The sequence below is a fragment of the Equus quagga genome, chromosome 11 (assembly GCF_021613505.1).
Source record: "Equus quagga isolate Etosha38 chromosome 11, UCLA_HA_Equagga_1.0, whole genome shotgun sequence".
NCBI classification, from domain to species: Eukaryota; Metazoa; Chordata; class Mammalia; order Perissodactyla; family Equidae; genus Equus; species Equus quagga.
In genome coordinates, this window is record NC_060277.1 from 985,622 (window position 1) to 998,611 (window position 12,990).

Below are 12,990 nucleotides of genomic sequence, written 5' to 3' on the forward strand. Positions count from 1 at the left end.
TGGTGAGGGCGCGAGGCCTCCCGGCTCCTGTTCGAGGCTGATTCTTGCCTGGACCGTCCAGAAGGCTCGGTCCCCTCATGCTGAGTCTTACAGCACCGGGTCCTCCATGCGGGAGGCTGTGGGCAGGGCGCCAACCTGGCCGTAAAATGCAAGCCTCGCCTCGCCAAAGCTATGTACGAGAATGCTCTCTTATCTGTCCCATCCCAGGAGCCTGAGGGAACTCTGCGCTTGGCTCTTTATCTCTGCTTGGCCCAGCATGGGCCCTGGGCTGGAATGCAGTCTCTCTGACCCTGAAGGCAGTTTAAAGACCTGAAAGAAAAAAAGAATCACAAATATTTTAGGATTATGAAGGAATTTAGAGAGTTCTAACCCAACAGCTGTTTTTTTCCATAAAAGGAGAATGACTTTCGGAGACATGACTGCCACGTAAGGTTGAACAGGTTGTTCACTGATCAGTTCCAGGGGATCCCAGTTACACTGTTGTCTTGGAGACTTTTTGCACTGAGTGTGGTATGTCCTGAGGAGCGGGTGCCTTTCAGTGTGTGCATGGGCTCTGTGTGGACTCCAGGGAGAAATTGTCTTATTCAAGGGACAAAAAGAAGGAAACACTCCCTATTTACTTAGATGGTTAAGTAATGCTTAGTTGATTAAAGTCATTCGAACTATGGTTTAGTAACATTCACTGAGCATTTTCTGTGCAGGCACAGTCACCATCTCTCACACACGGCAAAAATGAGACACAGAGAGGTCCAGCAGTTTTCAAAGGTTGCACAGCCAGTGAGTGGCAGAGCCAGAATTGGAGGCTGGGAAGTCTGGCTCCAAGGCCTACACTCGGAATCACCTCAATTATCAAGACGGCGTCTTCACTTAGTGAGGACGTGGTGAACCTGGAGAGGTCTCTGCTGGGAGAAGCTGAGAAGCCGATGGTCACCCGTGACCCCACCACATCCCACGTTGTCCAGCAAAAGGAATGAAACAAGGAGGCCCCTTGGGCTGCGTCCTCGCCCACACCTGTCCCCGAGCTGCCACTTGGTCCTGGTTCATGTGTTTCCGGGCACGGCCACAGCATCAGAGAAAATCCAGGTTTTCCATTGTACTGAGTTTTCTTGTCATGATGGATACACGTAGACGTCACGTTTGAGTAATTATTTAGTTTACAAAGTGCCTTCCCGGCGACGTCCCCTTGTGAGCTTCCTGACACCTGAGGTGCGGACAGCTTTGTCATCCCCGTGTCACAGACGGGGCCTGAAGTCTTGAGGGTTCCAGAGGGTTCCGGAGGGTTCCGGAGGGCGCAGCAGAGATGTTGCTCAGCTTCTTCCTCCCACGTTCTCCCTGGACACCCGCACTGATGTGCCTTCGCCTATCCAGCCACAGAATTGTCTCATGTTTTATTTTCATTGAAAAATGTGATTTTTGAAAAGCACTTTGCCGGATATGTGAGGATTTCCATGCGGGTTTTGTCAGGTGATCTGGGGTAATGAGGGTCCAGCCTGTGGGGGTTTATGGTGACACAGCTTTGGGATGACCTGGGAACTGCGTTTTCCCGCTCCATCTGCTCTTCGAGTTTACGTGCCTATGGGGTCAGTTCCTCAAACTTGAAGACTGATTGTTTTCCACCCGGGTGGGACCTGTGTGAAATTTCCCCCATTTTCTCTTCAGGGAATTTCAACTTAGTCACTGCCCTTGCCTTGGCTTTTGAGATTTCATGCACACCGTTCTCAATGGCACAAAAAGAATGCCCACAGAGGAAGCCCGGGGTCGGATGGCCGCACGCCAGGCACTGCAGCGACTACACCATCGGGGGGCGTACAGTGCAGTCTGCAGCCAGGAGCCTGTGACGCCCCTCGGACCCCCAGATCCGGGCTCTCCTGCACACCCCTCCAGCCCTCCAGTCGCTTCCACCAGCAGCTGGAAGACTCAGCACTAGGAAGCATACACGGGGTCAGGAAGGGAAAAGCACACGCTTCTATGTCCTGGTCAGAGTCGTCCTGGTCACTAACCGATCTCCCCTCTCGTTCCCCTCCATTTCAGGGAGCGCTCCTGACCACCTCCTCTGCCTCACATCCATCGACACATCTCTGGAGACATAAAAATGCCCTGTGGGCGCCTTGTAACTCCATTTCTTCTCAAAGGCTTAACTGGATTGGGGCTCATTTCTACTCCAGTGGACGGGGTCCAAGGAGACTCCCAGAGTTCAGGAAATGCTGTTCCAGTGACTCAAAACTTATACTGACTGACGTTATTAAAGTGTTTCTAGTTTGAAGCAATTTGTACTTTACCCGGTCTTCATGAAAGATCGTATTTCTTCTCTGGCGTGGGATGCCTCTTTGTGATCCGGGGTGAGTGACTTCTGCTGTCTCCCTCCTATTTCCTCAACTGCAGAAAACATGGCCGGACATGTTGACATGTGGATCTGATTACTCAGTAAGGAAGGTGACTGAGTTCTTATTTATAACGTATCTTGAAGATCATATACGTACAGCATAATTAGTAATACTCTATAATATTTGGTGTAACCTATGGAGCTCATGGCCTTGAGTTACCATGACTCATCCGTGCGTTGTATTCAGTAAAGTCATTCTCAAAAAGGAAAGTAGCGCAAATAAAGCATTGGCCCAACATTTTGACCACACAGCAAATTGAAATAGGACCAGAGGAAAAATCCTCTTGAGTGGTGGATGTGGTTTCATAGACACAAAATAACCAAAAAGGCAACCTGCAGGGAAGACGAGGGACGTCCTCGGGGCTCCGAGGCTCCTGGATCAATCATGCTTTGCCGGAGAGCCCCACATCACGCAACTTATGCAAATCCTACGAGTGGGACCGTCTACCTGCTCGGGCACGCAGACATCTCTGAGGAGGCAGGGTGGGAAGAAGTACCAGAGGCCAGGAAGGGAACGGCCTTAGGAACAGAATGTGTTGAGGGGAAGGACAGACGCCTTGGGCAAAATGGGTTGTTTATTTTCAGAACTTTCTTGTCTTGATGTTCAACTGGATAAGGACGGGAATCCCTGAGCTCAGTCTGTGCCCCATGGAGGGGCGTCCTCTGTGAAAACGCATCTCAGCAAAGCCTCTTCAAAAGGGAGCTTTAACCCTAGGCCACTTTTAGCACGGTCAGTGAGAATAGAGGGAACAAAGTGTCTGCAGCAGCCGTTGCTAAAGGAACCAAACCCTCAAGCACGAGACAGAATCATCGCGAGGCAGACGCGGCACCGGTGAGCTCAGGGCCTTCCTGTGCCGTCTGCCACTGCCCACCGCTGCGGGTGACCCGTGTGCCGACTGCCCAGTCCTGCTCACCCAGCTCTCGTCGTTAAGGGGTGCACACATTTAAGCGTGCTTTTTGCATCCATTCCGATTCCCTCCTCATCCTTCAGGGTAGGAATGAAAACAGTCCACCAAGGATTCCTGGGACACACATCCCTAGTAGATCAAGAGAGACGTCAAGTAGAAGACGTCATGGACTTGTTAAAGTCCAAGAGACTCTGTGTGGAGGAGAATGGTGGCAACCGTTTCTACTTTGTTGAACTTCTACTTTATTAATCTGATGACTTTATTTAAAAACTGACTTTTTTTTTTTGGTGAGGAAGATTCACTCTGAGCTAGCATCCGTGCCAATCTTCCTCTGTTTTGTCATTGTTGATGAGTGGAGTAGGTCCATGCCCGGGATCTGAGCCTGGGAAGCTGGGCCGCCAGAGAGGAGTGAACAGAACTTTAACCACTCGGCCATGGGGCCAGCTCCTAACAAGCAACATTCCTTTAAATATTCACATACTTCTTGTCCCAATAAATCAAAAATATAGTTCCCTCAACTTTCATACATTGATTATAAACTTAAACATATCTAAATGGTAAATTAAAATCACAAATCAAGTATATTAGATTTTCTCAGTACGTCTCTGTAGCAGGCTGAATTATGGTCACCCGGAGATATCAGGTCCTACTTCCTAGAACCTGTAAATGTCACCTGATAAGGAGAAAGGGCTTTGCTGTTGTGGATAAGGAGCTCATGTGGGAGGATTATCCTGGATTACCGGGCTGGGCCTTAGACGCAGTCACCCGTGTCCTTTAAGACAAGAATCATTTTTCTAGGATTGGAGCGACTGTGCCCTCCCAAGTAGAAGACATTTTCAGATCAGCTGTGTTTGTCGATGCCTCAACTCAGTTGTACGGACGAGGCGATTCAAGCCTGAGCCACTGTTTACAGGCCGAGGTCCTTCTGTGATAAAGCTCCCTGGTTTTGTCATAGGATTTTAATTGCCTTTCCTATTGACTTCATTTTTTTGTGACTTGGTGTCTTGAAGTTCGTTTGGCCTGTGTATGGTGGCATAATCTGTAGGATAATTACGGGTGTCTTACGGGAGTTCACTACCCCAATAAGGAAAATCTAGCAGATTCCTTTCCTCGGATGGGCTGTGAGCTCTCTTCTGAACTGTCTTGAACGCCTTGTTGAGATTGCTTCTGAGCTGATTGCTATACACACCTCCTTGCTCCCAGCTCTTTCTACCTGGTGGTTAGGTGAGACCAGCAGCAGCGATGGCTCTTCCTGTCCCTGACACAACTCCAGGACTCCCTGGAAAGTGTGCTCACCCACAGTTTTATTCCCACGGTCCTGATTACTCTTCTACGAAGTCACTCAAGATTGAAACATTTCCTCCCATGGACATGTGCCACATGAAAGGGGGTGGCATTGGGTCCATCCCTTGAGGCCTTTCTCCCACTGTGTCTCCTTCGGGTGTTGACTCTGTGTTTGTGCCTACGGCTTCATGGATTGCAGATGACTGTTGCTCCAGGTGCTATGCAGGAAGAAGAGTGAAAACGGGCCACTGCCCCAGTGCTACCCTTCCATTATGAAGGCAGAAGTTTTCCCAAAATGCCCTCCCCAACAAAGCAGACTTCCATGCACCTCTCATTGACCAAGAGCATGTCATATGACCTCCTGGCTTCCAAGGAGACTGGGCACAGGTGCCTGGAGATCCCAGTCATTACTGGAGTGGGAGAGCAAAGGAGACAGGCTGGGAAGCGTGACTGGTTAGCCAGCCCCTGCCACCACGCACTTCCCTCTCTCCCCAGACCTCCCCGCTCTGCTTCACCATTGACGTGGCTAACATTGCCCGCCTTAGCGCTGGAGAATCACCCCATCCAGAGGCCTGTTTCTCAGTTTGTGGTGCATGGCCTTTCTGTGCCAGCTTCACTGGGGACACTTGTTAAAAGTATCCTGTGCTCCAAACCTGCTGCATCTGGCCACTGTCAAGGTCAAAAGTCCATCAGCCCCCGTCCTGAAGGTATGGCGGGGGAGCTGGGGGGGTCTCATGTGATTCTCACGTACACTCAACTTGGAGAGTCGGTGAACCAGAGTCTTGTGTCCCAATTCCAAACTCCTGGGAGGGGCTCCTGATTGGCCTGTTTGGGTCTGGCACTTGCAACCCTCCATCCATGTAGTTGAGGGGGCCGCTGGAAGGCAGGTGGGCTCGGGGCCCGTGGCTGCCCTCCCACCAGCTACGTTGGGAGCAGAATCTCTAAGGAGCATGGCCCGGGCAAGAAAAGCAAATCCACCAGGTTCTCCACTGCAGGGCTTACAGTTCCCAGCACACAACCTCTCACCTCACAGGTACCTTTGGTGACCCCGGCGTTTGGCCCACTGGCAGGTCTCTCCTTGTGCACCTCAGGCACTGCCTAGGACCAGGTGCCCTGCCTCCCCCTCTTCTGGTTGGGCCCAGTGTGCCATGGAGACCACCGCATTTTCCTTCCTTCCCAACCATGCCCTGCACGGTCCTGGCCTCACTCACGTCGCTCAACGCTGAAGGCTGCAGGGCTCCTGGTTGGTGCATCACAATTCAGCCCACGTAGCAAGTTCAGAATGTTACAGCCACAAATCGGATGTGAAGAAATGTAATATTCTTTGTTTTTCTGTAATTAAACTCAGTTTAGTCCCATTTGTAGACTTGATTTTTACCGATAGCCTAAGGCTCTTAATCCTTCCATGTCAAGGTAACTCCTTAATTCTAGTTCAAAATTTTGCCCTTTTCGTAAGATGCTGTCAAACTCAGAGTTCTCCCTTTATCTCCCCAGCAGTGGCCTCAGGGTGCAGGAGGCTGAGGAGTACCCTGGGTCCTCTTGCAATTCTCTGGGCTTTGGGGACTCGTGGCCGCACCCAGGAGGCCTCACCGTCCTGCCCGGCCTTTGACACAGGGGGCTGGCAGCTGCTGCTGCCTCTGGTCTCTGCCGTGGTGTGATCAAGTGTGAAGCCCACACTGTGTCCTGCTCCGCTCCTAGACTCCTTGTGACTCACCAACTCCTACAGCCTCTCCACACCCCTACTTGGGATTTCAAAACTCCCAGTTGCCTCTCCTCATGATTCTGCAGTACGCAGGACTCTGCAAGGCTGGGCTGGGGCCTGTCTGCCTGCCCCCCTCCCTCAGGCATTGCTGAGCCCTGATGTAAGAGCCATGTCACTCCAGCGCCGTCCAGGATCAAAGCTTTTCCACGAGACTGGCTGCTCTCTCAGGTTCTGCCTTGGAAAGTGCTATCAGGGGTCCCATGAACACACCGAGGGTCGTGACCATACTCCCCCTGAGGGTTGACGGCAGCAGGAACAGGTTTCACCACCCATGTCTTGTTCTTATTCCACACCCGCCTTATTCTCTCTGAATCTCTCCTCTTGCTATGGCTAAATCTTCATTTCCTTTTTGGGTGGGAAGACAGATGTATCAGCTGGCATTCTCCACTCTTCTGTGGCGGTCGATGCAAGCTCGGCGCTCAGTCCACCAAACTGGGTTCTTGATCAGTAAAGCCCAGCTCGTAGAAGTCCATGGAGCCCTTTGCTTCTCTCAGCAAAGGCTGATTCTTCAAATAAAAAGCCCTTTGGCTTTCAGGGTACAGTGTCTACTCTGCGTTTGAGGAGTCCAGTCATTATTTTCATAGACTTCCCTGTTTCAGGCTGATAGCAGCTCACATGGAAAGTATTTTTGGTGCTTGAAACGTCTGGAGAACAAGGGGGAGCACGTGATTGACACAAACCCTCTTGCCACCTCGCCCTTAGTTGGGTCGTCTGTGTTTCGCGTGTTATTCTTGTCTTTCCAACAGCCTAGAAGCTTCCTGATGGCAGATCGTGTGTTTTCAATCCCCCCCCAACCCCTGCCACTCCACAGGTGTCCATTCCATACTCTATTCAGTGCCATGTTTTCCCCATTTTTCTTTTTTTGGTTTTTGCTGGTTATTTCACGTTTAAAATGACCCCTGATCAGAGGGCTGAAGTGCCATCTGCGTCCCAAGCACAGCAAGGTCGGGATGTTCCTCACACAGGAAACACCTGTTGGGTGAGCTTCATTCGGGCACGAGCCTCAGTGATGTTAGCCACGAGTTCAGTGTGAGTGAATTAACAACGTGTATTACATGAGAAGCCTTTAAAGAGAAAGGTACACAAAACAAGGTTATGTACTGGGTGGTCAATGGAAATGTTGTGACCAGAGAGGCAGGAACCTGATCCCGTATTTCCTCTAGGAGCAAACGCTCAGTGTTTGTTAATTCAGGGTTCCCGAGACTTTATAGAGTGCAACTACTGCAAATAACAGGGGTCAACCGCCTGTGCGCAGTCGTTGGGACGATGGTCCTTTATGTCCTCAGCTCGGTCCATCCTCATCATCTTCGTGATGCTGATTGTACTGATGGGCACCAAATAATGGACCAGGCAGAGAACTACATTTAGATACGGACACAGCTGCATACGAACCCAGGTTCTATTTCTGGGCAAGTAACAATCTCTTTGAGTCTCAGTTTTCTTATCTCTAAAATGAAAAACTTTCAAATTTGTTTGGAAGGTTAAAACAAGATAATTTATAAGCCTGGCGTAGAGGAGACTTTTAATCAATGGTAGGCATCTCTGTAATTAGCCATCAACAAACAGTTGATTTTCAAGACAGACCTCACCAGTGTTTGAGTAGAAGCAGGTGACTCCGTGAGAGCCCAATGCTCACATCATCTGTGAGGTTGGGTATGTAGCATAGTGATTACATTTGTCACTTAACATCACATCTCTGAGTTCATGGGACGGGGTTATCTTTAGGACTCTACCAGAGCAAGATAGAGGAATTTAGCCCAAATCAGTTTATCATAATTGATACCATGCCAGCTTGGACATCATTCGATGCACCAAGAAAAATACAAGTCTGAGGCTGCCTCTCTGTTTTTTTTTCCTTCCAGAAGAAACGATTTTAACTACACCCATCAGAAGACACGAACCAGTGAAGCAGCATTTTATCTAGCATCAGTGACTGCATGCTGTGAGAATTTTGTTGCTGTGGAAACCGTGTTTGTGATACTGAAACTGAATCATGACTTGCTCTATCAGGTTTTGATGATCACAGAGAAATTACGGTTTTTACTGAGCAAACCCTTGTATATCAATAAAGGTAGGTTAAGACTCATTTAAATAAAAGTTTTCAAGAAGACCTAATTTCACAATAACAGTGAATACCACCTGTTAATACTTTTTTTTTCAATTTGGTAAAACTGAATTGGATGTTTTACGTAACGTGAGCTTACATTACACTTTATACAAATACTATCTCCCAGGTCTGGTCCTGATTTCCAGACTGTAGGTCCAATACCCGCTTGGCATCTCCAGGCAGCTGTCTGACAATCCTGGCACAGCCGTCCTCCCCTCCTCTTTGCTGTCTTAGCGATGGCGTTACATTCAGCCTGTCATGGCCTGGGAATCAGCCCTCATTTCTTTCTTTCCTTCAGATCCAATTCTTTGGGACATCCTGTCACCTCTACCTTCAAAATACGTCCCCAGTCCAAGCACATCTCGCCCGCTACGGCTACAAGGCTGGTCCAGGGAACTGTTGTCTCTCACCTGAGCTGCCCCAGCTACCTCCTGACTGGTAGGCCTGCCTTCGTGCTCTCTCCACCCCTGGACTTGCTCCTCCCTTCCTCAAAGTCAGACAGAGTGTTCTTTTTACAGACCCTCTCACCCCGCTACACACACACACTTAAAACCCTCGTAATATCTCCATTGTAATTCAAATAGGATCTAAACCCTGTTAGGGCCCAGGGCTTACCGGAGCTGGTTCCACCGCCATCTTGGACCTAATGCTGTACCCCTCTCCTGCCACTTACTACACCGGGCCTCCTCTTTGTCTCTGGAAAATGCAAAATTTGTTCTTATCTCACAGCCTCTTCTCTTTGCCATTTCCTCCAGCTGCAAAGGTTTCCCAAAACCTTGACCTGCTCTGCCTTTCTTCCTCATCATCCAGCACTTGGAGAAAACATCACCTCTTCAGACGGTCCTTCCCTGACGGGCCAGCTGGAGTAGCTGCCCCCTGCAAGACACCTCCGCCCCGTTCTCCTGGTGTTTGTTTTCGGGGAATACCCCTTTCTGGCTCCCCTCACCCCAACCCCGAGCCCGTCTTCCTCCTCTCCCTCTTTTCCTACTTGTTTGTTGGCTGCTTGCCCCAACCCCAGCATAAATGTCATTAAAATGAAGACTTCTCTCTTCCCTGCTTTAATTCCTGCGCTGGAATAGTGCTGGCTCATTGTAGGCGCTCAGCTAACCAACACCATTTACTGAGTGGCTTCTGTGTGCCGGGCACTGTGGCAGCTTTGTCACCGGTCTGTTCCCTAAGCAGCTCGAAGGAAGTTTGAAGGTGCTTAACGCTCCCTCAAGACTGTTTTCCAGAGCTCTGCTGGGAGGAGATGCCAGCCCCGACTGGCCTGAGCCAGCCCCAGCCCCACTGCAAGGGCAGTGCCTGCGCAGACGACCTGAAGATGACCAGAAAATGCCCTTTTCCTCATCTTAACACTGAAACCTCCGCCCCAGGAGGAGCCTAGGCCTCGTTAGCATAACATGCGATGTATGTGAGAGCACGTTTCAGACGCCTCCTGCACCAGGTCGTACCGCCTCTGTGTGATGACAAAACTTCCCTTTCAAATACTCATTCCCCACCCGAAATAAAGGACCCGCCTCCTTCTGTTCCGGGAGCCACGACTGTGGATAGAATTCTGTGTCGTCTCCTAATTTGCTGCAAATGTGCTCTGCTTTGTGTGATGACTGCCGCTGGTGGAACGTCTGACTTATAACTCACTGGGGAGCAAATTCATTTTGGTTACAAACTGGCCTCCATTTTTCAAAACAGGCCCTCAAAGGCTCCAACATGGAGAAGCCGAGGCACAGGAGGCCACGGGACAGCGCTTGTTCGTGGGGGCCTAGGCTGAACCCCTGTGGTCTGTCTGATTTCAAAACCCGTGCTCTCTGGTTCCACGTTGCTGTGGTCCACTGAGTTTTCAGGCCCCACCTCTGTGACTGAGCATCCTCATGCTTCTCTTTCTTGTTTGGTTTCATCAAACGGCTGCCTTCCTGCAGCTTCTGGTTTCTGGTGTCACTTTTGCGGAGAGTGATATTGATAAATTTGCTAACAGTTTGGATTATTTTCCTTCATAGATATGACATAATTTTTATTTAAAGATTGGCCCTGAGCTAACACCTGTTGCCAATCTTTTCTTTTTCTTCTTCTCCCCAAAGCACCCCAGTACCTAGTTGTATATTCTAGTTGTAGGTCCCTCTGGTTGTGGCATGTGGGAAGCCGCCTCAGCATGGCCTGACGAGCGGTACCATGTCCGTGCCCAGGATCCAAACTGCGAAATCCTGGGCCAGCGAAGTGGAGTGGGAACTCAATCACTCGGCCACGGGGAGGCCCCAAGACGTATTTTCAATGAAACACAATAGTACTGACTTAGTGGAATCATGGGAATGAGTTTTTCTGAGACAACTGTGGCTACAGACAACAATATTTGCTAGTTTCCCAGGTGACTTTTCTTGCGGCTGGCTCTGTTACAGTAATTGAACCCACTTGTATCTGTGTTTCCCCCTTTCTCCACTTGGTTTTCATTTTCTATTTCCATTTGTATAGAACATCAATTTACAGACTTCAGATCCTTTTTAAAAGTGGGCGTGGGGAGTGAGGGGGTTGGAAGATAAGCCAACTGTAAATGAACACTCGCCTTTGGAACTACCCTTGCGCTCGAGTGACGTGCTCCTGAGCGCCTTACAGACAGGTGACCAGGTGACTGGCGTGAGGGGTCATGGGGAGAGGGAGCCGGGCTGACCGAACTGTGGCAGATACTCCAGACTAGGGCCTCAGTACAAGCTGCGTTTTGATATCTCTACTTGGGCAGTGGGGGCAAATCCCAACGCCACTCCTGGGCGAGAATCACTGGAGAGCAGAGGGCAACGGGGAGATTTCTGCCCACAGACCACCACCCACCCGCCTTGCCTTCAAAGTCCACAAACACCCCAGCATCTTCCCGCTGTGCCCATCCTGCCACCAGCAGGCAGATGGGGCCCAGAGCCCAGGATCCGTGCCCCCGCCATGCCCCGGCTGCCCACTCAGGCCTGAGTTAGTTGTTGATCTCTTGGGGCAGAGGGACCAGAGGAAATAGAAGGGAGGAAATACGGAAGACCCAGGACTTACTCGTGGGCTTGGAAAGAAGCCACGAGGCTACACTGTGGGCTCCCCAGGGCCCCCGCTCCGGCTTCCGTGACCCACGGTGATCCAGACCCTCGGCCTCTCTTCTCCCTTCGTTATCCTCAGCTTCTTGGCACCAGTTCACACCCTCCTTTCCTGGACTCTCCGAGGTTCGGGGCACCCCCTCACCACTCTGGGACCTCGTATCTCTGGGCTGACCCTTCCCAGCAGGGTGTGAAGGGGCCCAGCGGGCCCAGCTGTGCCGTCTCAGTGAAGCCCACTCTTCCTTTGATGCTGCCATGCCTCCCCATTGCCTCCATCAGACTTTAAGACAATCAAACCAGTTCTGTCACCTGCAGCACTCGCCCTCCCCAGCCACCAAGTGCCGAGGTGTGCCAATGGGACTTTTTAGGGCCCGGAGCCCGAGCCCTTTAGTTTCATGCATAGGTGCGTGCACAGGATGTCAGGCAGAGCTACACCAAGCGTGGGTGGCTCCCGCCTCCACCTCAGGGTTTCAAAGTCTCGGTAAATTAGAATTTACCTCTGCTTGGTGGGTTCTCAGTCTACACTGACGGAAGGTCTGCACAGCTCCAGGCAATTTAATTATGCTCCAAGAGCTTTCTCTCTTTTCCCTGCAGGTAGTTAGATCAGATAACAACTTAACACAAATATTTAACCCCTTTTGATGGAATCTATTAAAAAGAAAGTTCAATGGGCATCAATCAGCTACATGAAAAACTTTACACAAATAATTATAATTTCTATGTAGTAATTTTAAGTTTTACAACTTTTATTTAGTAAGTAAAGGAGAAAAATAAACCAAGTTGTTGAAACAAAGAAGGATAAGAATTACCCTAAGTTATTTTCAACAGGCGTTTCGGCCGACAGGCTTTTAAAAAATAAAATCCTATAGAAGTGTTATGAAAGTAAGCACGTTTCCATGCTTCGCACATCTTGACCATTCTTACAGTGTAACAACACTGTCACTGTCACACGAATGGAGGCCATTTATTTACTGTAAAACGAGTCTCTATTTTTCAGAGCACTTTCGCCATTGACAAGAAACATAGTTTTCCCCAGCAAATCAGGAGCACATTCTGGCAGGTTGCCTGCTTTTTGTCACATCCTTGGATTTCGAGCATGTCCCTAGGATAGGAAATCCTATTGTGATTGTGATGACCGTGCACTATTTGATCAAATGATACTCTATGACTTTGTTGACGACATCTCATGAATTTTGGTTCTTTCTTATTTTTCCATATTAAAAAAAATTTAGCATTAAGATTTCTTGAGCTCAAAACTTATTTCCTCCTGACCTGAAAGAGCAAGGACTGGAGCCAAGCGGAGGAGGAGTTTACGAGCTGCTGGGGGCACTTCTGTCTCCTCGAGGGGGGTGCTTCCCTTGTGGGTGGTGGGGGAGGTTGTAGGTTTTAGGTCTCCTGTCAGCCTTGGCTTGCTGCTGCTTCCCCTCCTGGCGGACAGCTAGGCCACCTGACCACAGCTGGGCCAGGATGGCAGACACAGGCCC